Source organism: Lissotriton vulgaris, chromosome 2_1 (assembly GCF_964263255.1).
Source record: "Lissotriton vulgaris chromosome 2_1, aLisVul1.2, whole genome shotgun sequence".
Lineage (NCBI taxonomy): Eukaryota > Metazoa > Chordata > Amphibia > Caudata > Salamandridae > Lissotriton > Lissotriton vulgaris.
In genome coordinates, this window is record NC_141687.1 from 1,095,705,667 (window position 1) to 1,095,730,803 (window position 25,137).

A 25,137-nucleotide genomic window follows, 5' to 3' on the forward strand; every position below is an offset into this window, starting at 1 on the left:
CACCTATCCCCGAGAATGCAGCCTTTGTTCCCTTTTTACCTTTCCCAGTGAATAACATTGAGCGCCCAACGGCTCAAAGGCACCCTGCACCCAGCTGCCAGAGTGCCCCTGGCAGCGCAACCTGTGCCCTGTCCTACTTCCCCATTTGCCCTGGGCAATTGACCAGGAGCCCAGCTCCTACAGTTGCGTGACCTGCTAGCCAGCAGCCACCAACCGGAGGCCCCCTGCCCCTCATTGGATAACATTGGGCCTAACTACCTCTGCACCCGGCCACCCCTGTGCCACTGAGGGTGAACCAACTGTACCTACCTGACCATGGAGGACCCCTGAGTCTATTCCCAGAACCCTAACTTATCCAGCCGAGTACTCACCTAGCAACGGGTAACTCACTTACCTGCCATTGGATAACATTGACTGGTTTGACTCGAAAAATCTTCTAAGTGCCTACTTTTGAAAATGTAAAATATTCACATAAAATCAACCGAATCCCGAAGTACTCACCTGTGATCAGGAGAGAAGCCAGTACTGCATCTTGTCGCCCAGTACTGAACCGCAAAAGTAATCCTAGTCGGGTTTACTAGTAACTTGAATTTTCTCCATAGGAATCCATTGTGTGCTTTTCTGTGAAATTTCTTTGAAGTGTCTACTTTTAAAAACTTGAAATATTCTTTAAAAATCATACCAAATACTGAAAATTAATTACTTACCTGTTTTATGCTGAGACCCCAGTGCTGGGCCTAGGAGCCCAGTACTGGATTACAAAAGTAACAAGATCGTACTTTACCTGCAACCTGAATTTTCTACCATTGGATAACATTGCCAGATTTCTGTTGAAAAGTTTCTAAGTGAGAACTTTTAAAACCGCTTTATATTCCTGAAAAATCACTGCAATAACCAAAACGTTTTTACTAAATTGTTTTCAGCTTAGGACCCAGTCCTGGAACTACCAAAGTAATCTACAAAGTAATCAACTGTGTTTATATAGAAAACCCCTTTGAGCTCAATGCTAAATTGTGTGTTGAATTGTGTTGCCTACTGCAACCCCTGTACCTATGGTGTTTACCAAGTTTATTGCCTTTCTGCAAAGTACTCATCTAAGACCTCTCATATTGAGAACAGTATATTTTGATACATGTTGGTTCAGAAAATAAAACAACTATCTTTGATATAAAAACAATTGGCCTGGTGTTCAATCTTTGTGTGTGTGAAACCTTTTGCTGACTGAGTGTGTACAACACATGCTTTACACTTTCCTCTGGTACTGCCTTACTGCTCGACCAAGCTACCACTTTTGAGAGTAAGGTCAATCCTGACTTTAACCTCTCTTATACCTCTGGGGTTTGTGGACTCTATACACACTGTACCTTATTCTGGTCCAGTATATATAGAGCCACTTTCTCACATTGGTGGCAGCGGTGGGATACAAACTTGCATTTGTTGGACTACTTGGTTACCATCTGATCACACAACAGAACTCATAAATTGCCTTTAGAATTCTGAAATAGTTTTTTTTCCAAAATATTAAAAGTCTGGTAGGGCCTTGCTTAAGCCCCATTAGAATTTTTGAAAAATAAGTCACTATGGTTATGGTAGAGGGTTAGAACTGTCAGGTTAGAATGTCTCAACAGAACCCAGCTATTAGTGGAGATAACATGGACCTGGTTGAGGAGCTCGACCTCACACCTTACTTGCACTTTAATTTCACGGAATTGAGTTCCCTATGCAAACTTAAAAATATAGTCATGGGCCTGCATCCAACCAAAAAAGGGCTCCAGGAGCTCCTGGCTGAGTATGCAAAAGTCCACCCCTCTGAACAGAGTGACACCCAGTCAGTGTTAGAAGTGGGCAGGAACGGAAGGGCACGGCGTGCCCCTACTTTTAAAAATTATGCTAGTCCATTCCCCTACTTCTAGTTTTTAAAAAAAGCGTACCTGGAACTTCATTTTTCTGTCTGTGTGGTGTAACGTGCACATCGACGAAGGCCTCTACAGTGCCCCCGACCTCCTCCCCTTCCCCTCTGTGTCTAGGGGCCTGCAAAGTAACACTGAACGGGCCATCTGTGCGCCATAGCACGAAAACAGCTATCTTTGATGGCCCTGCTGCTGCTGTGAGCCTTTGATTCACACCTCATTTTGTGAGGATGCTGCCTGCCCCCACTGCGTGACCAATACAATGGTCGCATCAGGAATCGTTGGCCCGATTTCGAGGGGTGCAGGACGGAAGCCCCACAGTCCTGGCAGACTGGAAGGTGCCGCTAATCCATCGCTGCTGACTTGAAAGGACCCAGGAGGATACTTTGGTGTCCAAACCCAGGCTTTCCTTCAGGTTTGTAATTAAATATAAATAAGTTTAATATTATCATTTATGTTACAAGAACTGAAGGATTCGCTGTGTTTGAAAAGTGCAGTGTCAGCTGATCAGGGAGAGGAAGTGCCATGCCAGCATTTTAACCACTTTGTCGTAAACTGCAAGTCTCACAGCAAAAGCAATACAATAAATAATTACGAATTTAAAAAAAAAAAATGTCAAAAGTCGATAGGACTGAAGAAAAGGCCAGTCTTGGGGTCTCCATGCCTGCACGATGATTCCCCAATGCGTATTTTCTACATTTTGCAGTACATACAAACAGACATGGAGGTATGGCTGCATACGTGCGGCTAGTGTTTTACGCATGGACACAGCAACCTTCGCGGTTTAGCATTTCCAGAAATGTTCTCAGTTTTTCTACAAATTCAGGAAGTGGCTTTTCTGGTGCGTCGGGGCCTGTTTCGTCACTTGCATCTTGCTGGGGAAGAGGTGTAGAAGAACAATAAAATATCAAGAAAGGAAAAAGCAAATACATAAAGCGTCAGAAGAGATCACTCTATTGCAAAATTTTTGATATGAAGGGGCAACTGACCTCGGACATCCTCTGACTTGTGAGTGAAGGACAATTTAGGCAGTGGGTAGAAAAAGAATCAAAAATGCTTTCTCATTTTTTCTGTTCACCCCTGCCGTGTTAGGGAAAACATGTTTTTTCTTTATTTCACTTCAATGCTATGTTTGTTCTAGTTGATTCAATGCCCATTAGATTCCCAATAAAGACTAATGTTCTGATTTGTTACCTTTGCCTCAAATTGTAAAGCGCTCTGATATCCTTCGGGATCAAGTTAGCGCTATATAGAACGTTATAAATTAATAAATAAATGCAGACTGACGGACGCCAGCTGGGAAAGAAGACAAGCATTTGCAATGCAATAGGTCTCGCATTTACATGAGTTTGAGCTATTGACATTGCATATGACAAAGCCTTTTATTTTTGTTTTCGTTTTTAACACTTAAATAAAAGGCATTGTCATTTACAATGCCAATAGCTCAAACTCGCGTAAATGCGAGACCTATTGCATTGCAAATGCTTGTTTTAAATGTCTTGGGCTGCGCACGTCCTAGATCTCCTCTGAACATGAACTCGTAATCAGTGTTCTCCTGCATGTGTTTCTTCTTCAGCACCCTCCTGGTATTATATTGTCAATGAATGAGGTGTGAATGTAGGTTAAAAGGAGAAAGACACTGATCCCAGCGAACATGCAGTAATTGGTGGCTGACGATGTATGATTCCACCTTTTAAGTGATCTGAAAGGTACTTATTAATTCCTGTAGTAAATTGCGTGCACTCGGTTGCTATTTTGGCTTGGGCAGAGCTGCTTTGGTTGCATATTTTTGTAACATAGGCCAGTGTTTAATACCTCTCTTCTGAGCACATAGTGATAAGAGGTGTGTTCTGCATATGCACTATTGGTCTATTTACTTCTGCCTCTCGCTGGACAATGTAAAGGAAACTAGAACTAGGAATGCAGCATCACTGAACATGCAGTGATTATATGCCTTAAATGTATGAGTTCATTTATACTGGTGCTTTAATTGCCACTAATTTATGCGGGGAGTGAACACACATGAACATGTGATAGACACTGATCACAAAAGGATGACGTGAAAGAAATATGTAGGTAATAATTTCTGTTGTTTGATTTAAATCTATTTCTATATTTTTGTGTATGTCATGGCGGTTCACTGCGTGGATATTGCTTAGGCCTGGGTCGATTCGGTAGGTTCCAGAGAAGTCAAAAGGTTACGAACCGCTGCCTTAGACCATTCTTTCTTATTAATCCAAATGTGTTTCTCTGGAGTCTCTGGCTTTCCTTCGCTCTTTATTAATTCTCTTTCGTGAGTTTGGTAATGTTCTGAACAGACTCGTGCAGTAAGCTGCAATGCAATCTGCAATCAGGGCCTGGTGTATGCAATGACCAGATAATAATTAATGCAGAAAATAAGAGTATCTTTTACAAAGCTCTATTTTTCCACACACCCTAATTATCTTACAGTCAACCTATATTTGTGGTCTGGCAGTGACCATCCAGAAATGGTCATCTACTCCAGTGTTTCCTAGTTCTGTGGCTGCGACCTTAATGGGGTCACGTCGAGGGTGCCTTCAATCACTTGCACGGACCAGGCCAGTCAGTTGTACCTCTCTAACGCCTACACTTGGGTGAGGGACTCGTAGGCACCCAATAGCATCAACACCGACCATCCCATTTTTGCAAGATCACCAAGTGAAAATGTATCATCAAAGGCTACCAAGGGCTTCATAGCTCAAAATAATATTTGCAACATACTGTATAGCACGTATCATTAGATTGAGGTGTCATAAATGCGTGAGTATTACAGACTCCCCAATACAACTAATGTGGTATACTCAAGATCAGCCTCGCATGGGAGTGTTTGGGGGTTTGTGGGCGGATGTGGTGGTGGGGAGAGAGTGTGTGTGTGTGTGTGTGTGTGTGTGTGTGTGTGTGTGTGTGTGTGTGTGTGTGTGTGTGCGCGCGCGCGCGTGTGTGCACGCTTGCCTTTATATTCTGCCGACCTGCCCACCACCCCTTCAGAATTGTGACCTCATTTGAAACGTTTAATGTAATTTGATGCTCTCCTAGTGGGTGTGCTCTCGGCAATGGCCTTATGTTGTCTTGTCACAGACAGACAAGCTACATGTGACTCAGTGGTACATGAAGATATGAAATTAACTGTGTTACGTCCACAGTTTGCAGCCATTTCAGCATTACAGCACACGCTTCATGTGAGGGCACAATGCCTATATGTTGCCCACCTAACACTATGCATGCCTCCTTCTGGGCACAGCCCCACAGAGTCGAGGGGTGCAGCTGCTCTGCAGGAAGCCCCACCCTTTCCCTCTTTAGTAAGGCCGGCTGGGACATCTCTCTGGGGGCACGCTGCCGAAAAGACTGCGGGCTCATATCCTTCCCACAATCATTTTAACAACAACCAGCCCAACCCTCGTCACACACTGGTGCATACCGTGGTGATGTCACCGCCAGCTGCTTCCTCTGACTGAAAATTGTGGTACTATGAGGTATTCTCTTAGATCCGTGTGCCTCTGCTCTTCGGTTGTCTGCGGAAAATAAACTCCCTCCTTAGAATCCTGGTCTGACTTAGCATCCTGTGAATCCAGACATAGCTCCCAGTGACATTTTTACACATACTAACAGTCTCTGGAAAACTTTCGCCTCATTAATCCCTGTGTAACATGCAAATGCAGCGGTGAGAAAGGTGACAAGTCAACCGTTGCACACGACCTTCCATTTCACAGCAACACAATTCACGTTGTTTAGTAACTTTTGCTCCATTAACCCGTTACCCGCGGCGGTAATTCCGCCGCGTTGCGGGTGTTTCCGTGCGCTGGCGGGGCCGCGTCGGCCATTGGCCGACGGGCCAACGGCAGCAATTAAAGGGTTAAACAACTTATATATTAAACCTCAAATAAACATGTTTATCGATTGTTTGAATTAAATAGCGTTATAAGCTGTAACTGGTCAGTGAAATGCAAAACGTACAAAAAATTGGTATGTTTTGCTATTTCTAGCCACACCTCCGACTGCGCCCACTAATCCAATCCTCTGCTTATTCCCGCCCCCTGAATCTCCGCCCACAGTTCCCCAACTTTTTCCCCTACTTCGACCACTGCACCCAGTCAGAGGAAGAAGAGGAGGAGTATGATACCAATCCCCCCATCTCTAGAGAAGTAAGGGTCTCTACACCCTTAAATCCAAGAGTCTGCTTCTGGGAGCCTGGGAACCACACAGGTGGACTAGGCCCCAGGAAACACATTGGGGGTAGCCCCAATGAAGAGGACAACTTCTTAGCAAAGTTGGCCAAGAGATTAGAGCGAGAGTCCAGACTCCTGGCTCTAGAAAAAGAAAGGAAAGAGATGGGTTTAGCTCCCATCTCTAGTGGAAGAAATACCAATAATAAGGATAAAGAGCAATCTTATGATCCTAAAATCCCCAAAGGGATTGTCCCTAAATTTGAGGAAGGTGATGATATCACCAAGTGGTTCGCAGCCTTTGAGAGGGCTTGTGATATATTGAAGACTAAAGAAACCTCTCTGGGGGCACTCCTGTCCTGTGCGAACGGTTCTCTGGTAATTGCAGAGACAGGCTTATGACCCTCTCTGGGCCAGATGCAGGGTCTTATGACCTCATAAAGAAAACTTTGATTGAGGGATTTGGACTCTCTACTGAAGAGTACAGAATTAGGTTCAGTGGGGCTCACAAAACCCAGACCCAATCCTGGATAGATTTTGTAGACTACTCGGTAAAGACACTGGATGGTTGGTTAACTGGACACAATATGCATGATTTTACTGGACTTTATAATTTGTTTATTAAGGAACACATTCTGAGTAATTGCACAACTGAAAAGTTGCATCAGCATTTAGTAGCCCTAGGTCTAATTTCTCCCCAAGAATTGGGAAAAAAGGCAGACCACTGGGTCAAGATTAGGGTGACAAGGACAGCCACTGGGGGTGACCAAAAGAAGGTGGTTACACAACCTCCCCAGGGGAAAGGTGGTGAGAATCCCCAAGATAAAAAGTCTGAGTCTTCCAAAGGGCCCCAAAAACCTGTACAGGTTGGTGGGTCCCAAACTACTCCCTATGTGCCTCAGCCCTATAGGGGGAAGAACTTCGATCCTAACAAGGCCTATTATAACAACTGTAAAAAGGTGGGACATTTACCTGTAGACAAAAACTGCCCCTACAATAAAGCCCCTAAGGCACCCAATACAGCTACTCCAGGAACAGTGAATCTACAGATGGGATCAGAAGAGTGCCAAAAGCAAATCTGGGAATACACTCAAGCTAGTCTAGTCTCCTTGGGGGAAATGGAGTTTGCCATTGTAGCTGGTTGGCCACCCAACTGTAAAAAGTATTTGCAATACCCCTCCATTAATGGAACTAGAGTAGAAGCCCTGAGGGATACAGGTGCCAGTATCACTATGGTGAAGGAAATGCTGGTTTCCCCAGAGCAATACTTGATTGGGAAAACTTACCCAGTCACCAATGCTGACAGCATTTCCACCCAACGCCCTATGGTCATGGTGACATTAGGTTGGGGGGAGGTTACTGGCCTGAAACTGGTAGTGGTCTCTCCACAATTGCCAGCTGACTGTCTGCTTGGAAATGACCTGGAAACCTCAGCCTTGGCTGAGGTTGAGCAAGTAACCCATGCAGTCATGCTGGGTATCCCTAGACTGGTGTGTGCGCAAACCAGAGCACAGAGCAAAAAGAAGGGTGAACAAGTAGGTTTGGAGCCTGAAAGTATGGCCCAACCAACCAAGAGAAAAAGCAAGAAGACTGGGGGCCCAGCTTTTACACAGCAAGCCTCTCAGGACCCCTCTCCTTGGTGAGAGGACTTGGAAACCTTAGAGGGAACTAAGCCCATGGAGCTTGAGCCTTACTAGGTTGGACTCCTGGGCCCAGGGGGACTCACTAGGGAAGAGCTGTGCCAGGGTCAGTGAGACTGCCCCACTCTTGAAAGCCTGAGGCATCAAGCGGTTTCAGAAGCCCAGGGAGATGTCAGTGGTACCCACAGAGCTTATTGGGAAGAGGGATTCCTGTATGCTGAGGCAAGAAACCCCAATCCTGGAGCTACCAGGAGGGTGGTAGTGCCACCGAAGTACAGGGAGTTCCTCCTACCTTTAGCTCCTGACATCCCCCTAGCTGGACATCTGGGGCAGAACAAAACTTGGGAAAGGCTAGTTAGCCACTTCTATTCGCCCCAGATGAACCAAAAGGTGATTGAGTTTGTGTGCTCCTGTGTTACCTGTCAGGCCAGTAGCAAGACAGGTGGCAAACCAAAGCCCCCCCGATACCACTGCCAATAGTGGGGGGTACCCTTTGAAAGGGTAGGTGTAGACATTGTGGGTCCACTTGAACCTCCCTCAGCCTCAGGGAACAAATTAATTCTAGTAGTAGTGGATCATGCTACTAGGTACCCTGAAGCAATTCCCCTTAGGGTTACTACAGCTCCTGCAGAGACTCACTAGGGAAGAGCTGTGCCAGGGTCAGTGAGACTGCCCCACTCTTGAAAGCCTGAGGCATCAAGCGGTTTCAGAAGCCCAGGGAGATGTCAGTGGTACCCACAGAGCTTATTGGGAAGAGGGATTCCTGTATGCTGAGGCAAGAAACCCCAATCCTGGAGCTACCAGGAGGGTGGTAGTGCCACCGAAGTACAGGGAGTTCCTCCTACCTTTAGCTCCTGACATCCTCCTAGCTGGACATCTGGGGCAGAACAAAACTTGGGAAAGGCTAGTTAGCCACTTCTATTCGCCCCAGATGAACCAAAAGGTGATTGAGTTTGTGTGCTCCTGTGTTACCTGTCAGGCCAGTAGCAAGACAGGTGGCAAACCAAAGCCCCCCCGATACCACTGCCAATAGTGGGGGGTACCCTTTGAAAGGGTAGGTGTAGACATTGTGGGTCCACTTGAACCTCCCTCAGCCTCAGGGAACAAATTAATTCTAGTAGTAGTGGATCATGCTACTAGGTACCCTGAAGCAATTCCCCTTAGGGTTACTACAGCTCCTGCAGTAGCCAAGGCCCTCCTGGGTGTCTTCACCAGGGTAGGGTTTCCTAAGGAGGTGGTTTCAGACAGAGATTCCAACTTCATGTCTGCTTACCTGAAACACATGTGGAAGTAGTGTGGTGTGCAGTACAAGTTTACTACCCAATACCACCCACAAACCAATGGTCTTTGTAGGAAGGTGGCTACCTGACTATGGTTACCCCAGATTTTGCCTTGTGTTTAGCTGGTTTTCGACTTAGTTGGCCTGGCTCCCTGCTAATCAGGGCCCCAGGCTATCTGCTCTCTCTTTAAAATCGATTCCATGTACCCTAGGTGCATAACTAAATTGGCTTGGGTCACCATATCAGCCCCTGTACAGTGCACTACAGGTACCCAGGGCATAGGTGCATCCAAGGCCTACCAGGGGCTGCAGCATATCTTTTGCCACCCCTGGCTGGCTATCCAAAATTGACACAACTGGTTGATCACTCAGCTGGGGCAAGGTGGTGTAATCACCCCTTGCTTAGATATAGTATGCCTATATCTAAACCTATCTGGACACATATATACCTATAAGTCACTCCTATGGCAGGCCTTAACAATCCTGGAGGCAGAGTGCTTGGTTTTATGTGAGATGGTGCTCTAGCATGAGCTGAGCCTGTCTGCAGCTGTCGGGACCAGTTCCCTAAGCTGTTCTGGGATATTGCTATACTATATACTCTTAAGTGCATTATAATCCATCGCGGTTATGTGCTAACTTTGGTTTGACATTATCAAAACATGTCGTGTTTGGTGTCATACGTTTTGGAATACTACCCCCTCGCCAGTCCTGGCGACGGGGGTAGCATTCCACCCTTCTAAAGGGAGAAGACATGTTACTTTACTGAAACGCGGTTGATTTTTAAAAGAGCCTCAGCATCACAAAATGGACGCTTCTGCCACAGACACGAGTCTGACCTGCTGCTGCTGACCGAAACTCAGCCGAGGAGGCCTGGACAAAGGCTTTCCTGTCGCGGGGAGGTGTCACACCACCCCAGACAGGAGATAGTGGATTGTAGCAGGGAGGTTTGGAAGAAACCAGACAGTGCCTGGGGAGGACAAGGCTTCCCCTTGCATAATCCGGTCACCAGCCCCAGTCCCAGCGCGACCCTGGACAAAGGGAAAGGGGTGTAACCACCCCCTTCCTGGGTCCCACCCATAGGAGGGACCTAGCAGGTAATCCAGCCCACCAGATTGGTATAGGAGTGGGAGCAATGCCCAAGCATTCAGATTATCCTGACTGAAACTTATGAAACGAAACTCTGGACCCTTCAACATCCTACTCGATGTAGAAGACTGAAGAATCTCCCTTGTGGTCAAGGAGTGACCACCCTGTGCAAACAGGCACCATCCAGCACCTCAACGTTTGCTTTGTTGCAGTTACCGCCGGAACTCGAGCGACAGAGTTCGACAAGACCCAGCGTTCCTGCCTTCTAACAGCCCGATCCACAGTCCCTGCAGAGCTGAGACCCGTGGAGGCGACCTGAAGCGTGGGGCCGGCCATCTTGGAAAGACCATGAGGAGCTGACCGTGCAGCTCCCGAGGCACCCTTGAAGCTGTGCATTGTGGTTTGAGAAGCCCCAGCCCTGAGCCACTCCTGCACCAAAGCTCACCCCTCTACACTCACCGAGTGCTGCGTGGGGCCCTTCTGCAACTTTTGGCTCAACGCGTTGGTCCGGTCGCTTGCCCGTTGGCTTGTGGCCCCAGTACTGACGAACCTTTGAATTTACACTGCCAGTCCGGTTGCTCTGGACTGGCCCTCGCTCCCCTGAAAAGGAGCACCCTCTCTGACTTTCCTAGTCCGAGAAAGAAGCAATCTTCCAGTCCTGAGTGGGTTGCGCTTGCCAAGGTTTGTTTGCTCCAATCCGGAAGCCGACACCGCCGACAGCGAGAGCCTTCGTGGGACAGCTCGTGATCCACTCCTGGACATCCTCGGTGCCCCAGAGTCCACGTGGCAGCGGAGACAAGCTTCTCGACAACCACCTGATTGCGCCCGACATTGCCTGCTTCCTTCCTGGTTCCACCCTGGTCACTGCTGAGTGACCCAGACTCCGTCCCCTCTGCTTTCAGGTACTCTACATCTTTGATCCACCCTTGGATCACACCGGACACTTCTCCTCCCGACGCCTGCAGCATCTTCATCTTCAGGCACCATCGACCTGCGTGACGAAACCCGACACTACTTCGCACCTGTGCACCCGCTTCCTGTGGGAGAGGTAACTCGGCAACGCCGGTTTTCCTACACTGGTACACACCTCTAGTGTATGTATCTAAAGTATTGTCCTTCTAGGTCAGTCGGAAGGTTCCTTAAACAGTAACTTTGTAACTTTTACGCACCTTTGACATTGCATTGGTGCATGCGTGTGCTTTAAGCGCTGCACCCGATTCCCGCGGGCTTTTCCCGACTTCAGCATTGCTAGTCCCGATTGGTCCCAGCGATTCCCTAGGCCCTAAGCCCAACCACTGTTCGATTGGTATCTCTTATACCACTTTTTTAACATATGGTTTGCGTGCCCCCCCGGCCTCATCCATAATTGTGCAACTTTCATATGTTTAACTGTGCTTTTGTTTAAACGCTTGTGCTTCTAGACTCATAAACAGTATAGAGGATTATTCTAGAAATAAATACATATATTTTTATAATATATAACTTTTGTGGTGTCCTTTCATTTGATATTACAGGATTGTGATTGGTAAAACAGCTCACTTAACACGACCTCTTAAGTTAAGCCTTTAAGGCTGCTTAGTCCATGCTACCATTAGGATAGCTTGTCTAATAAGGTTGACTTACAACCAGATACCATAAGGGTTGTTTGGACTGATACAAGGTGCCCCCAGAATTGGAGACATCATATATCAGGCCAACTTCTCACAGTCTTGTTGAAAGGTTCAACAAGACATTAAAAAGTATGATCATGGGACTCCCTGAAAAACTCAAAAGGAGGTAGCCACGCCTGCTTTTCGCTTATAGGGAAGTGCCTCAGAAAGGAGTGGGGTTTTCACCCTTTGAGCTTCTGTTTGGTCATCCTGTAAGGGGACCGCTTTGTCTTGTGAACGAAGGATGGGAGAGGCCTCTCCAAGAACCCTAACAAGACATTGTGGACTATGTGCTTGGCCTAAGGTCCAGAATGGCTGAGTACATGGACAAGGCATGCAAGGATCTTGAGGCCAGCCAGGAGCTGCAGAAGCACTGGTATGAACAAAAAGCTGCCATGGTTGACTTTCAACCTGGGCAACAGGTGTGGGTTTTGGAGCCAGTGGCACTAAGGGCTCTCCAAGACAGATGGAGTGGCCCTTAACCTATCCATGGAGAAAAAGTTTGTGGTCACTTACTTAGTGGACCTGGGCACCAGCAGGACACCCAAAACGGTTATTCATGTGAACCGCCTTAAACTCTACCATGACAGGGCTGACTTCACCTTGCTGATGGTGACTGATGAGGAACAGGAAGCAGAGAGTGGACCTCTCCCTGATCTCCTCTCTTCCAGCCCAAAAGATGGGTCAGTGGATGGAGTGGTTTTTTCATACAACAGCAGACTGACTGCAAGCAAGTCTTGCAACAGTTTGCTGGTCTCTTTTCCTTGACCCCTGGTCTGACCAGCTGGTGTACCCATGATGTGGACACTGGTGACAGTAACCCTGTCAAAAACAAAATCTATTGACAATCAGACCAAGTCAAGGGAAGCATCAAAGCTGAAGTCAGCAAGATGCTGGAGCTAGGGGTGATTGAACCCTCTGAGAGCCCCTGTGCTAGCCCAGTGGTTCTGGTACCCAAGCCTCATCAGCAGGGTGGAAAGAGAGAGATGAGTTTCTGTGTGGACTATAGAGGACTTAACTCTGTCACCAAGACAGATGCTCACCCCATTCCAAGAGCAGATGAGTTGCTAGACAAGCTCGGGGCAGCCAAATTCCTCAGTACCTTTGACTTAACTGAAGGGTACTGGCAGATTGGCATGGCCCCATGAGCCAAATAGAAAACAGCATTCTCCACCCCTGATTGGCACTATCAGTTTACTGTAATGCCCTTTGGGTTAAAGAATGCCCCTACGACCTTCCAGAGGTGGTGAACCAAGTGTTGACTGGATTGGAGTCCTTTAGTGCAGCTTATCTGGATGATATTGCTGTCTTTAGCTCCACATGGCAGGATCACCTGATCCACCTTGGGAAGGTTCTACAAGCCCTGCAATCTGCAGGACTGACTATCAAGGCATCCAAATGCCAGATAGGGCAGGGCACTGTGGTGTACTTGGGCCACCTTATTGGTGGAGGCCAGGTCCAACTCTTACAGCCCAAGATCCAGAGTATCATGGACTGGGCAGCTTCAACAACCCAGACCCAAGTCGGGGCATTCCTTGGCTTGACGGGATACTACAGGAAGTTTGTGAAGGGATATGGATCCTTTGCGACTCCCCTCACAGAACTCACATCCCATAAAATGCACAAGAAAGTAAATTGGACTGTTAGCTGCCAAAAGGCTTTTGACACCCTGGAAGAAGCAATGTGCTCAGCACCCATTCTAAAAGCACCAAACTACTCCAAGCAGTTCATAGTGCAGACTAATGCCTTAGAGCTGGGGATAGGAGCGGTCCTCTCCCAGATCAATGACGAAGGACAAGACCAACCTGTTGCTTTTATAAGCAGGAGGCTACTCCCCAGAGAGCAGCGTTTGAGTGCCATTGAGAGGGAGGCGTTTGCTGTGGTTTGGTCCCTGAAGAATCTGAGGCCCTACTTGTTTGGAACTCACTTCCTGGTTCAAACTGACCACAGACCTCTCAGATGGCTAATGCAGATGAAAGGGGGAAATCCTAAACTATTGGGATGGTTCATCTCCCTACAGGGTATGGACTTTGAAGTGGAACACCAACCGTCTGCGCCCGTCCGCGCCAGTACTAGCCAGGAGCCAGGCACGGGGACTGAGAAGATGACACCATACGCAAGGGATGCCTTACTCTACCTTAACAGGCCTGTTCCATCGCCATGCTCCCAGGTACTGAAAGGAGATTCCTGTCTCACCCATTGCTCCTTTAAATACACCCCTTCTACTAACAACCATCCTACCCAGACGACCATCAACATGGCTCTGATCAATTGCAGGTCACTGCCCAAACATGCCCTCGAAATACACTTGCTTATTGAGGAACTCCACTTAGAAATTCTGTTTCTCACAGAAACATGGCTTGCGCCTGATTCAGACGCCGATATAGTTCAAGCCCTTCCCCACGGATTCTGTATTCAACACCTAAACCGTCCCAAGGGCAGAGGAGGAGGAATTGCCGTCATTTTTAAGGAATCACTCCCGTGTAGATTCCTTGACAGCCCTCTGTCGGACTGTGAAAACGTATATTTCACTATCCAAATCTCCCCTTGCAGCTCCCTTTCTGGATTCCTTATCTACCGCCCTCCTGGAACCATGGGGCAATTCCATGAATCTCTCCTGGAATGCTCCTTGGCCACGACCAGCATACGGCCTAACTTCCTAATTTTAGGGGACCTCAATGTCCATATGGAAGATAGCAATGACAAACTAGCTACAGAACGGATCCAAGATCTGGCAGTTCATCAACTGCACCTACAGAATTCCCTCCCCACACACAATCGTGGTCACCTGCTCGATCCCATCTTTTGCAACTTTCCTGACCTTGTGGTCGGATCGCCTATCCCTGTGCCATGGTCTGACCACCTGCTCATCCCCTTTAGCTGGCGTATTCAGTCCACTCCGCCTCATATCCAAGCACCTGGTAGACCATCCCGCCCCTGGGCGAAACTAGATTATGATAAGTGGAATCAAGCTCTTGAGGACACCAGCCCACATCTCAGCTCGAATCCTTATTTAGCAGACATTGAGTTCTCATCCTGGGTTACTAAGTCTCTAGATACAGTTCTCCCCAAAAAACCCCATCGGAAACCGAGGAAAAAAGCCACATCTCCATGGTTTACCCAGGAGATACGCCTCCTAAAGAAAATCTGTAAGAGAACGGAAACAGTATGGAGGAAAGACTTCGATCCTAACAGTAAAATTAATTATAGGCTGACGATCCTCAATTACAAAAAGGCTCTAAAAAACGCGCAAACTTCCTTTTTCAAGGAAAAAATCAGCGAGGCAGCCTGTTCGTCCAGAGAAACGTTTCTAATCGCGAAAAAACTTCTAAAGACGCCAGTACCCCCAGCTACACACAACCCCTCGAACGAACACTGTAACGAGTTAGCCACATTTTTTGATTTAAAAATACAAAACATTCTTCAACACCTTCCCCCTCTTCTCCCTGTGGATCCCTCTCTCTCTCTTTCTTTACAGCGCCAGAACAGGGATATAGATTTAAGCAAATTTCCCCCAATCAGTGAGGAAACCCTTGGACCCATTCTCCAATCCCTCAAAAGCGGATCTCCGCACGACCCAGCACCAGTTAGACACCTGAAACAGGTTGCCCCCATTATCTTAGCACTAATGGTCAACCTAATTAACGCTTCCATTGAAACCAGAACGGTCCCCACAAGCTGGAAGAAGGCGGTGGTGAAAGCCCTTATTAAAAAACCCAACCTTGACCCGGGCAACCTAGCTAATTTCAGGCCGATCTCTCTCCTCCCTGGCATTAGCAAGTTGGCTGAAAAACACATCAACTCCCAGCTTTCTAATTATTTGGAGTCCAACGATCTGCTTAAAACATCACAGACCGGTTTCCGTCCGGGCCAGGGCACAGAAACTGCCATGGTGGCGGTTGTCGAAGAAGCTAGGAAGATCATTGATGCAGGAGGATCAGTGGCAGTGATTCTCCTGGACCTCAGCGCAGCATTCGACACCGTCAACCATAGCATGCTGGCTCAGCGACTGGAAAACCTTGGCATTAACGGGTCCGCTCTTGACTGGCTCATATCCTTCCTCCACAACCGCTCCTTCCAGGTGGCGGAGGGTGATTGCATCTCCAGGGAAACCCCGATACGTTGCGGAGTGCCGCAGGGCTCTTCATTGAGCCCTACACTCTTCAACGTGTACATGGCACCACTGGAAAAAATTGTCGTCCCGTATGGCATCAAACTTCTGACCTACGCGGACGACACTCAGCTGGTCGTCTCCCTCAGCCAGTCAGATAATCCCACCATTGATCTGCATTCCTGTCTGGGGGATATAGTCAGTTGGATGAACGCCTCCCACTTAAAGCTCAACGGGGACAAAACTGAGCTAATGGTATTGGGCAATCAGTCCCATTTTCGTCCGGAGTCTCTATGGCCCCCTAGCATGGGCCCCCCCCCAATCCCCAAAACTGATATTAAAAGTTTGGGGATCTGGCTGGATCATAATCTAACCCTCAACACCCAGGCCAGAAAAACAGCGGGTACATGCTTTGGTCTATTACGCTCCACCCGCAAGATCCTCCCTATGCTTCCTTTACAGTCAAAAAAAACTACTTCTACAGGGTCTTATCCTGTCGAGACTTGATTACGGCAATGCCTTATACCTCGGTTCACCAAAAAAAGTCATTGCCAGGTTACAGGTGGTGCAAAACGCGGCCGCCCGGATTCTCACGGGCACAAAAAATCGTTGCTCCGCCAAACCTGCAATCGGAGCACTCCATTGGCTTCCGGTGGAGCAGAGGGTGCAGTTTAAGGCCATGTGCCTAACTCACAGAATCCTCCACGGAAATGCCCCTCCCGTTCTTAAAGATCTCGTGATGCCCTATATCACAAACAGAACCCTCCGATCCTCTAATGTTCACCTCACTCAAATACCTAGGATTAAGAGAACACGCTCTGGGGGCAGGCGGTTCTCCTATCAGGCGTCCAGGATGTGGAATACTCTCCCACCGGACCTTCGTGCCCAACCTAACCTCCTGTCCTTTCGCAAATCCTTGAAGACGTGGCTGTTCCCTTGACCATCCCCTGCTTCCGCCTGACTTGACCATAAGGATTTTCAGTCAGCGCTGGGACGCTCTTGGGCAGCCATGCGCTCTATAAATCCCATTCCATTCTATTCCATTCCAGGGACTGCCCATGCCAATGCAGATGGACTTTCCAGGTTCTTTCACTTACACAATGAAGACTCCCTGGGGCAAGGTTAGTCTCGTCACCTTTCGTTGGGGAGGTGGTGGGGGGGGGGGGGGGGTGAGAAAGTGCCATCTTTCTTGCATTGGTATGCCCCCACTTTTTTATGAACTGCTGATGTGCTTTGACTGAGTGTGCCCTGGGCTACTGCCAACCAGGTACCCAGGGCCTGTGTTCCTTCCCTAAAACTGGGTGGAACTAAAACCCAATTGGCATCTCTGGCCACATATCAGCCCCTAGTAAATGGTACCCTAGGTACCCAGGACATGGTGACCAGAGAAGACCCCAGAGGGCTGCAGCACTCATTGTGCCACCCTCAGGGGCCCTGTACCCTGACACCCACACACTGTCTTTGCAGGCTGATTGTCTAAGTGAAGACCTAAACAAAGAGTCAACATGGCGCACATCCCTGTGTGCCCTGCCCACGGACCCACTGCCCTGGCATACTTCAGTCACCCCTCTAGCTGGGTGCCCTATGCCAGAGGTGTGGGCACAGATGCATGAGCCATCTGCCCCTACAGTACCCAGGGCCATTCCTGGGCACTGTAAGTGCAGTGATGCCATCAAGAATATATGGTGCTGGGAGGTTGTCATTATGAACTCCACAGCACCATAAGGGCTACACTGAAGACTGACAAGTTTGGTACCACACTACTCAGCACATTAAACCTGCACTGATGCCAGTGTGGGATTTAATGTAAAATGCACCAGAGGGCATCTTAGAGAGGTCCCCTGAAAACCTAACCTACACTTCACGTCTGGGCTGAGTGGCTGCAGAGGCTGCCACACAGCAGACATGTTGCTGGACCCCTGGGTGGAGAGCCTCCCGCTCTCCTGGGCCTGCAACAATGCACAACCTAGGCGAGGTGCTAGGTCTCCTCCCCCAGGATGGGCAGGGGGAAGCTTCAAAGGCATGCCACCTCTGTGAGCTTCTCCAGACCATTTGCTGTACTCAGCAACTGGACCCCACCGGTTCTAACCCCAACTCTGCCGGGAAGACTGGCGGGAAACCCTACTTCAGGAAGGGGGTTTGCCAGCCGGTGCCAAACCCACCCCTCAGGTGGGAGAGGCGAGGTGATGCACGACCCCGGGCTCCGGCCATCTTGAAGATGGGGAGCCCTGCCTAATCACAGCTAGTCTCCTGCCCCCCACCCACAGGAGAGGAGCAGGCTAGGGGGTGTACCCACCCTAGGACAGGGACCTATTGGTCCCTGCCCTTGCCCTACCTGTAACGCCCCTAAATTTAGTATTTAGAGGCAGCCTGAACCTTCCTTCCTCAGATGCCGATAAGAACAGAAGATCAAGAAGAAGAAGACCCGCTGTGCAGCTGCTAACAGGACGACACCCACTTACTTGGCCCCAGCCCTACCGGCCTGTCGATCCTGGAACCTGCTCCTGCTTAATCCCGGCGACTCCTGCAGACAACAACCTTGGGACACCCGGAGGACCTGCCTGCCTTAACCCTCTTAAAGACTGGGACTCCCATAAACAGAGGCTCTGCTTCAACAACCAACCCCTGGTGCCAGCCAAGAAGCTCAAGACCTGCCCACTCTGTACCTGCCAAGCCCGACCCGTACCTGAGTGATCCAAGACCTCGAGGACGTCCTCAGGCGACTGGGACCCAAAGTCCAGTGCCCAAAGACCCTCCTCTGCAAACCAGACGACGCCTGCAGCCTCAGAACCAGGGACCCCTCCAACCGCGACCAGTCGAGGGCTAAGATTTCCCGACACCCAAAGAGACCCCTGCACCCGGCGCCCTGCGACCCCCTGTGCCTCCCTTCGGGGTACCTACCTCTTCTCCAGGATCCCAACTTACCTCTCGAAGCGGTGGTCGCACCTGAAGAATCAACGTCCCCGAGACGGCAGCCTTTGTTCCCTTTTTACCTTTCCCATCGAATAACATTGAGCGCCCGACGGCTCAAAGGCACCCTGCACCCAGCTGCCAGAGTGCCCCTGGTAGCAAAACCTGTGCCCTATCCTACTTCCCCATTTGCCCTGGGCAAGTGACCTGGAGCCCAGCTCCCACAGCCACTTGGCCTGCTAGCCAGCAGCCACCAACCGGAGCCCCCCTGCCCCTCATTGGATAACATTGGGACTAACTACCTCTGCACCCGGCCGCCCCTTTGCCTCTGAGGTTGAACCATCTGTACCTACCTGACCCTGTGGGACCCCCTGAGTCTATGCCCAGAACTCTAACTTCCCCAGCCGAGTACTCCCCTGGCAACCGGTAACTCACTTCAATTCAATTCAGTGATTTATATAGCGCGCTACATACCCAGAGGGTCTCAAGGCGCTTGGAGAAGGGTGGGGAGTTACTTGTCGAATATCCAGGTTTTAAGTTGCTTTCTGAATGCTAGGTGGTTCTGAGTGAGGCGAAGGTGAGTGGGAAGTGAGTTCCAGGTTTTAGCCACCAGGTAGGAGAAGGATCTTCCTCCCATGGTGGTTTTGTTGATGCGAGGTACAGCAGCAAGGGCTTGGTGGGAGGAGCGTAGTTTGCGGGAGGGGGTGTAGAAGGAAAGTCGTGTGTTGAGGCATTCGGGTCCAAGTTCGTAAAGTGCTTTGTGTGCTTGGGTTAGAAGGCGGAATGTTATCCTCTTATTGATGGGGAGCCAGTGGAGGTTTTTCAGGTGACCAGAAATGTGATCTTTACGCGGAATGTCTAGAATGAGTCTGGCTGATGCGTTCTGGATGCGTTGGAGTTTTTTCTGAAGTTTTGCGATGGTACCGGCGTATAGGGTGTTTCCGTAGTCCAGGTGGCTTGTAACCAGTGCGTGGGTGACCGTTTTTCTGGTTTCAGTGGGGATCCAGCGAAATGTTTTTTTGCGCATGCGAAGAATGTTGAAGCAAGATGATGAAACTGCGTTTATTTGTCTGGTCATCGAGAGTGAGGAGTCCAGAACGATGCCCAGGTTTCGTGCGTGGTCTGTTGGGAAGGGTGCTTTTCCAAGGGATTCTGGCCACCACGAGTCGTCCCAGGCGGAGGGGGAGGTACCTAAGATAAGGACTTCTGTTTTGTCGGAATTCAGTTTCAGACGGCTGTGCTTCATCCATTCGGCTACTTCTCTCATTCCTTTATGTAGGTTGGTTTTGGCGGTGTTGGGGTCTTTGGTGAGTGAGAGGATCAGTTGAGTGTCATCAGCGTAGGAGATGATGTTGAGGTCGTGTTGACGTGCGATGGCCGCGAGGGGGCTCATGTATACGTTGAAAAGGGTGGGGCTGAGTGAAGATCCTTGTGGCACGCCGCAGATGACTTCAGTGGCTTCTGATTTGAATGGTGGGAGGCGGACTCTCTGAGTTCTTCCGGCAAGGAACGAGGTGATCCACTCCAGTGCTTTTCCTTGAATTCCGATGTTACTGAGGCGTTGTAACAGTGTGCTATGACAAACTGTGTCGAAGGCTGCGGAGAGGTCGAGGAGGATGAGGGCGACGGTGTCACCATTGTCCAGTAGAGTTCGAATGTCGTCTGTTGCTGCGATGAGTGCGGTCTCAGTGCTGTGTTTGGCTCGGAAGCCGGACTGTGAGGAGTCTAGGGATTTGTTGCTTTCGAGGAAGGCGGCGAGCTGGTTGTTGACAGCTTTCTCGATGACTTTGGCCGGGAATGGAAGGAGAGATATGGGGCGGTAGTTTTTGAGTTCGGTGGGGTCAGCTGTGGGTTTTTTCAGAAGGGCGCTGAGTTCGGCGTGTTTCCAGCTATCTGGGAAGGTGGCGGAGGTGAGGGAGCAGTTGATGACATCACGGAGGTGGGGTGCGATGATGGAATCTGCTTTGTTGAAGATGTGGTGAGGGCATGGGTCTGAGGGGGATCCTGAGTGGATGGAGTTCATCAGGCGGATGGTAACATCCGTGGAGATTGGGTTCCAGTCATTAAGGATGTTCAAGGGGGGTGAAGGTGTGGCAGAAGGTTGGGTGGGTTGGTCTCCGGGTTGGTTGTCGAAGCTGTTGTGGATGTCTGCGATTTTGTCGTGGAACGAAGCTAGGGAGTCGCAGAGGTCTTGAGAGGGAGTGATGTCGTTGGAGTTGGCAATGGGGTTGGTGAATAATTCCTTGCTGTTGTGGGCGTTGTTGTCAAGTCGGTCTTTGAATGCGGTTTTCTTGGCTGTCCGGATCAGTTGGTGGTGTATGCGGGTGGCGTTTTTGAAGGCGACTCTGGTGTTGGTGTTTGGGACTTTTTTCCAGGCCTTCTCGAGGGAGCGACAGAGTTTTTTGGATTTCTTAAGATCATCGTTGAACCAGGGGGCGTTTTTGTTGCCTTGTTTGATTTGACGTTTTTTCAGGGGTGCTAGGTTGTCGGCGCTGTTGGTTAGCCATTGAGTGAGGTTGATGGCTGCTTGGTTGGCGTTCGATGAATGGGCAGGGGGGTTTTGAAGAAGGGATGAGGAGATCTGGTCGTTGGTGATTTTGTTCCAGTTTCTTCGCAGAGTAGGTTGAGGATCGTTGTGGGTTGTGGTCTTTTTGTAGATAAAGTGAACGCAGCTGTGGTCCGTCCAGTGGAGAGCTGTGGTGTGACTGAAGGAGATATCTTTGCTGGAGGTGAAGATAGGGTCGAGTGTGTGACCTGCGAGGTGAGTTGGGGTAATAACAAGTTGTTTGAGTCTGAGGTTGGCAAGATTTTCCAGAAGGGCGGTGGTGTTGCTGTTGTTACTTTTTTCCAGATGATAATTGCGGTCTCCCAGTAGAATGTAGTCCTTGGAGGGGAGGGCGTGTGGGGTGATAAAGTCAGTGATGTCTTCACTGAATTGTGCTCGGGGTCCTGGTGGTCTGTAGAGGAGGGTGCCTCTGAGTGTGGTCTTGGGGTCGGTGTGGATCTGGAAGTGGAGGTGCTCGGCGTTAGCGAGGTTGACGTCGGAGCTGGTTGAGATTCGGATGGAATTCTTGTGGATAATAGCGATGCCTCCTCCTGTTTGCTTGTTGCGGTCTTTTCGGATGATCTTGTAGCCTTCCGGGATGGCAATGGTGATGTCTGGGGCTGAGGAGGCGTTCACCTGCCCTTGGATAACATTGACTGGTTTGACTCGAAAAATTTTCCAAGTGCCTACTTTTGAAAACTTAAAATATTCACATAAAATCAAACGAATTCCGAAGTACTCGCCTTTGATCAGGAGAGAAGCCAGTACTGCATCTTGTCGCCCAGTACTGAACCGTAAAAGTAATCCTAGTCTGGTTTATTAGTAACTTTCATTTTCTCATAGGAATCCATTGTGTGCTTTTCTGTGAAATTTCTTCTGTCTATTTTTGAAAACGTGAAATATTCTTTAAAAATCATACCAAATACTGAAAGATAATTATTTACCTGTTTTAAGCTGAGACCCCAGTGCTGGACCTAGGAGCCCAGTACTGGATTACAAAAGTAACGAGATCGTACTTTACCTGCAACCTGAATTTTCTCCCATTGGATAACATTGCCAGATTTCTGTTGAAAAGTTTCTAAGTGAGAACTTTTAAAACCGCTTTATATTCCTGAAAAATCACCACCATAACAAACTATTTTACTAAATTGGTTTCAGCTTAGACCCCAGGACTGAATTTTGGACCCAGTCCTTGAACTACCAAAGTAATCTACAAAGTAATCAACTGTGTTTATATAGAAAAACCCATTGAACTCAATGCTAAATTGTGTGTAGAATTGTGTTGCCTACTATAACCCCAGTACCTATGGTGTTTACCAAGTTCATTGCCTTTCTGCAAAGTACTCATCTGAGACCTCTCATATTGAGAACAGTATATTTTGATCCCTGTGGGTTCTAAAAATAAAACCACTATATCTGAGGATATAATAACAATTGGCCTGGATTTCAGTTCTTGAGTTTGTGAAACCTTTTGCTGACTCAGTGTGTACAACACATGCTTTACACTGTCCTCTGGTACTGACTTACTGCTCGACCAAGCTACCACTTTAGAGAGTAAGGTCACACCTGGCTTTAACCTCTGTTATACCTCTGGGGTTTGTGGACTCTATACACACTGTACCTTAAACTGGTCCAGTATATATAGAGCCACTTTCTCACAACCAGTATGCCTCTGTTCTTGGCATGAAGAGCTGCAGATTCCTACACGCCCACTCGCCTCCCCAGAACCTGTATCTGTTCCAGTATCATCTTAATTAGATACATTGACATCTTTTTTACTTCTTACTAACTCATTTCCCATCATGGCGAAAAAACAATCTGAGGATGGAGTCGATGTCCATGCGCGCTATCGTCCAAGGGAGGCGTCACCTATCTCATGACTACAAAAGACTCTTCCAAAACAACAACAAGGTGCAAGCATCCAAGCCCAACACCAGATGGCGATCAATGCACTGTGTACGACTCTGCAGTTTTACATGCCAAGAACAGATGCATACTGGTAAGTAGCATTTTCCTTCTCGAAGGCATTACTCTTCTTTTCCCTCCTATTCCTTTCGTAATGCCACAGTGGGACTTGAATTTGGTTCTTACATGTCTATTGTGCGCTCCCTTTGAGCCTCTGCACAACTGTCCTCTTCATCTACTGACCTTGCAGTCTGCTTTCCTGGTTGCCATCACCTCTGTCAGGAGAGTGAGTGAGCTCCAGGCTCTTTCTTGTAAGCCTCCTTTTCGATCTGGGTTGTGCTCAGGACACGTCTATCCTTTCTGCCAAAGGTTGTCACTGCCTTTCACATCGGGTAGAATATCACTTTGCCCACGTTCTTTCCGCCTCCGCATCCTTCTAGAGAGGAAGAGAGGCTCCACCGTCTAGACCCAAAACACGCGCTCTCGTTTTACTTGAACTGCACACAACAGTTCTGGGTGGATGACCAGCTCTTTGTTGGCTATGTTGGCGCCAAGAAAGGTCGGGTTGTACACAAGCGGACTATCTCCCGATGGGCCGTCATGTGTATTAAAGCCTGTTATTCTCTGGCTAAAAAGGATGCTCCATTAGGGCTGCATGCCCATTCCACCAGGGCGACGGCTGCCACTACGGTGTTGGGACATGGTGTCCCCTAACAAGATGTCTGTCAGGCAGCTAGTTGGGCCTCACTGCACACTTTCACTAAGCACTATTGCCTGGACAGCCAAGTCAGGGGAGACCGCTTCTTTGGCCGTTCTGTTCTCCGTGACTTCCTGGTGTGATCTTGGTTCGCAGACCCACCACCGGGGTTGGTATTGCTGGGATATCTATTCTAAGGTAAGAAATCTATTACTATGTGTTTCTTCAACATGAACAAGTTACTTACCTTCGGTAACGATATATCTGTAAGAACCATGAGTAGTGATAGATTCCTTACCACCCCACCCATCCTCCCCGATTTGCGAACTGATTTCTAGGGTTAAGGTCATCCCTTTCAGTGCCCTAGTTTCAAGGCACCAGTGGTCAGTATCTTGCATGGCTCTACCTTTTCTGGCGCGGAAAGTCATGTACAGTACTGATGTCAGCACGCGAGGGCAGCGTCTAAGTAGCTGCAGTGACATCATCTCGGCAACCAAGACGCCAACGACGGACGCGGAGCCGTGCGATGCCAACTTCCGACGTGCAGGGGTACTGCTGACGAAAACTTTCCGGTTCCAGTCTGACCCCTGGGGGTAATTCTTAGGTAAGGAATCTATCACTCCTAATGTTTCTTACAGGTGAAATATATATCGTTACCGAAGGTAAGTAACTTGTTTGTTAGCATTTTAAGCATTATTGTGTTAGTATTTTAGACCGCCACCATGCTATGGTTTGCCAGTCTGTCCCAGGGACGTAATTTCTGGCACCTACAACTTCCACACTCTAGCTACTACTGCTTTTATCAAAAACTGCTTTACAGTCTATGCAGAGCACCTTTGACTACATGCTACAGAACATACTTATTTCCCAAATGCATCTGTTCATAGCATGGTGCTCTGTAGATTCACACTGGCCCACCTTCCTCTTCGGAAACTTGTAACTTTATTTGCAGACCCCTTCTTATCAACTTACTTCTACGAACTTTATGCTAGGATATCTAGCCATCATTCTTAAACTCATCTACGGAGCGAAAAAACATCACAACAAGGAGACCGTGCCCATGCACATTGCCTTCTAAGGGTTGACTTACAGTGAAGAAAAGCCACTTGCAAACATCTGAGCTAGATGGCAGGATTATGCAGAGCATGTGAATCAACCGCACTAAAAATAGATGCTTACAGGGTAAGTACCGTTTTCTGTATGTTACAAGTGGCGCTAATT

At 48.5% G+C, this 25,137-nt stretch overlaps 1 protein-coding gene across 4 annotated transcripts in view; it reads left to right on the top strand.

Moving 5' to 3' along the window:
- The window catches only part of ARHGEF12 (Rho guanine nucleotide exchange factor 12), an 888,740-nt gene that overhangs the window by 454,262 nt on the left and 409,341 nt on the right, over positions 1–25,137 (top strand). The window lies entirely within an intron of this gene.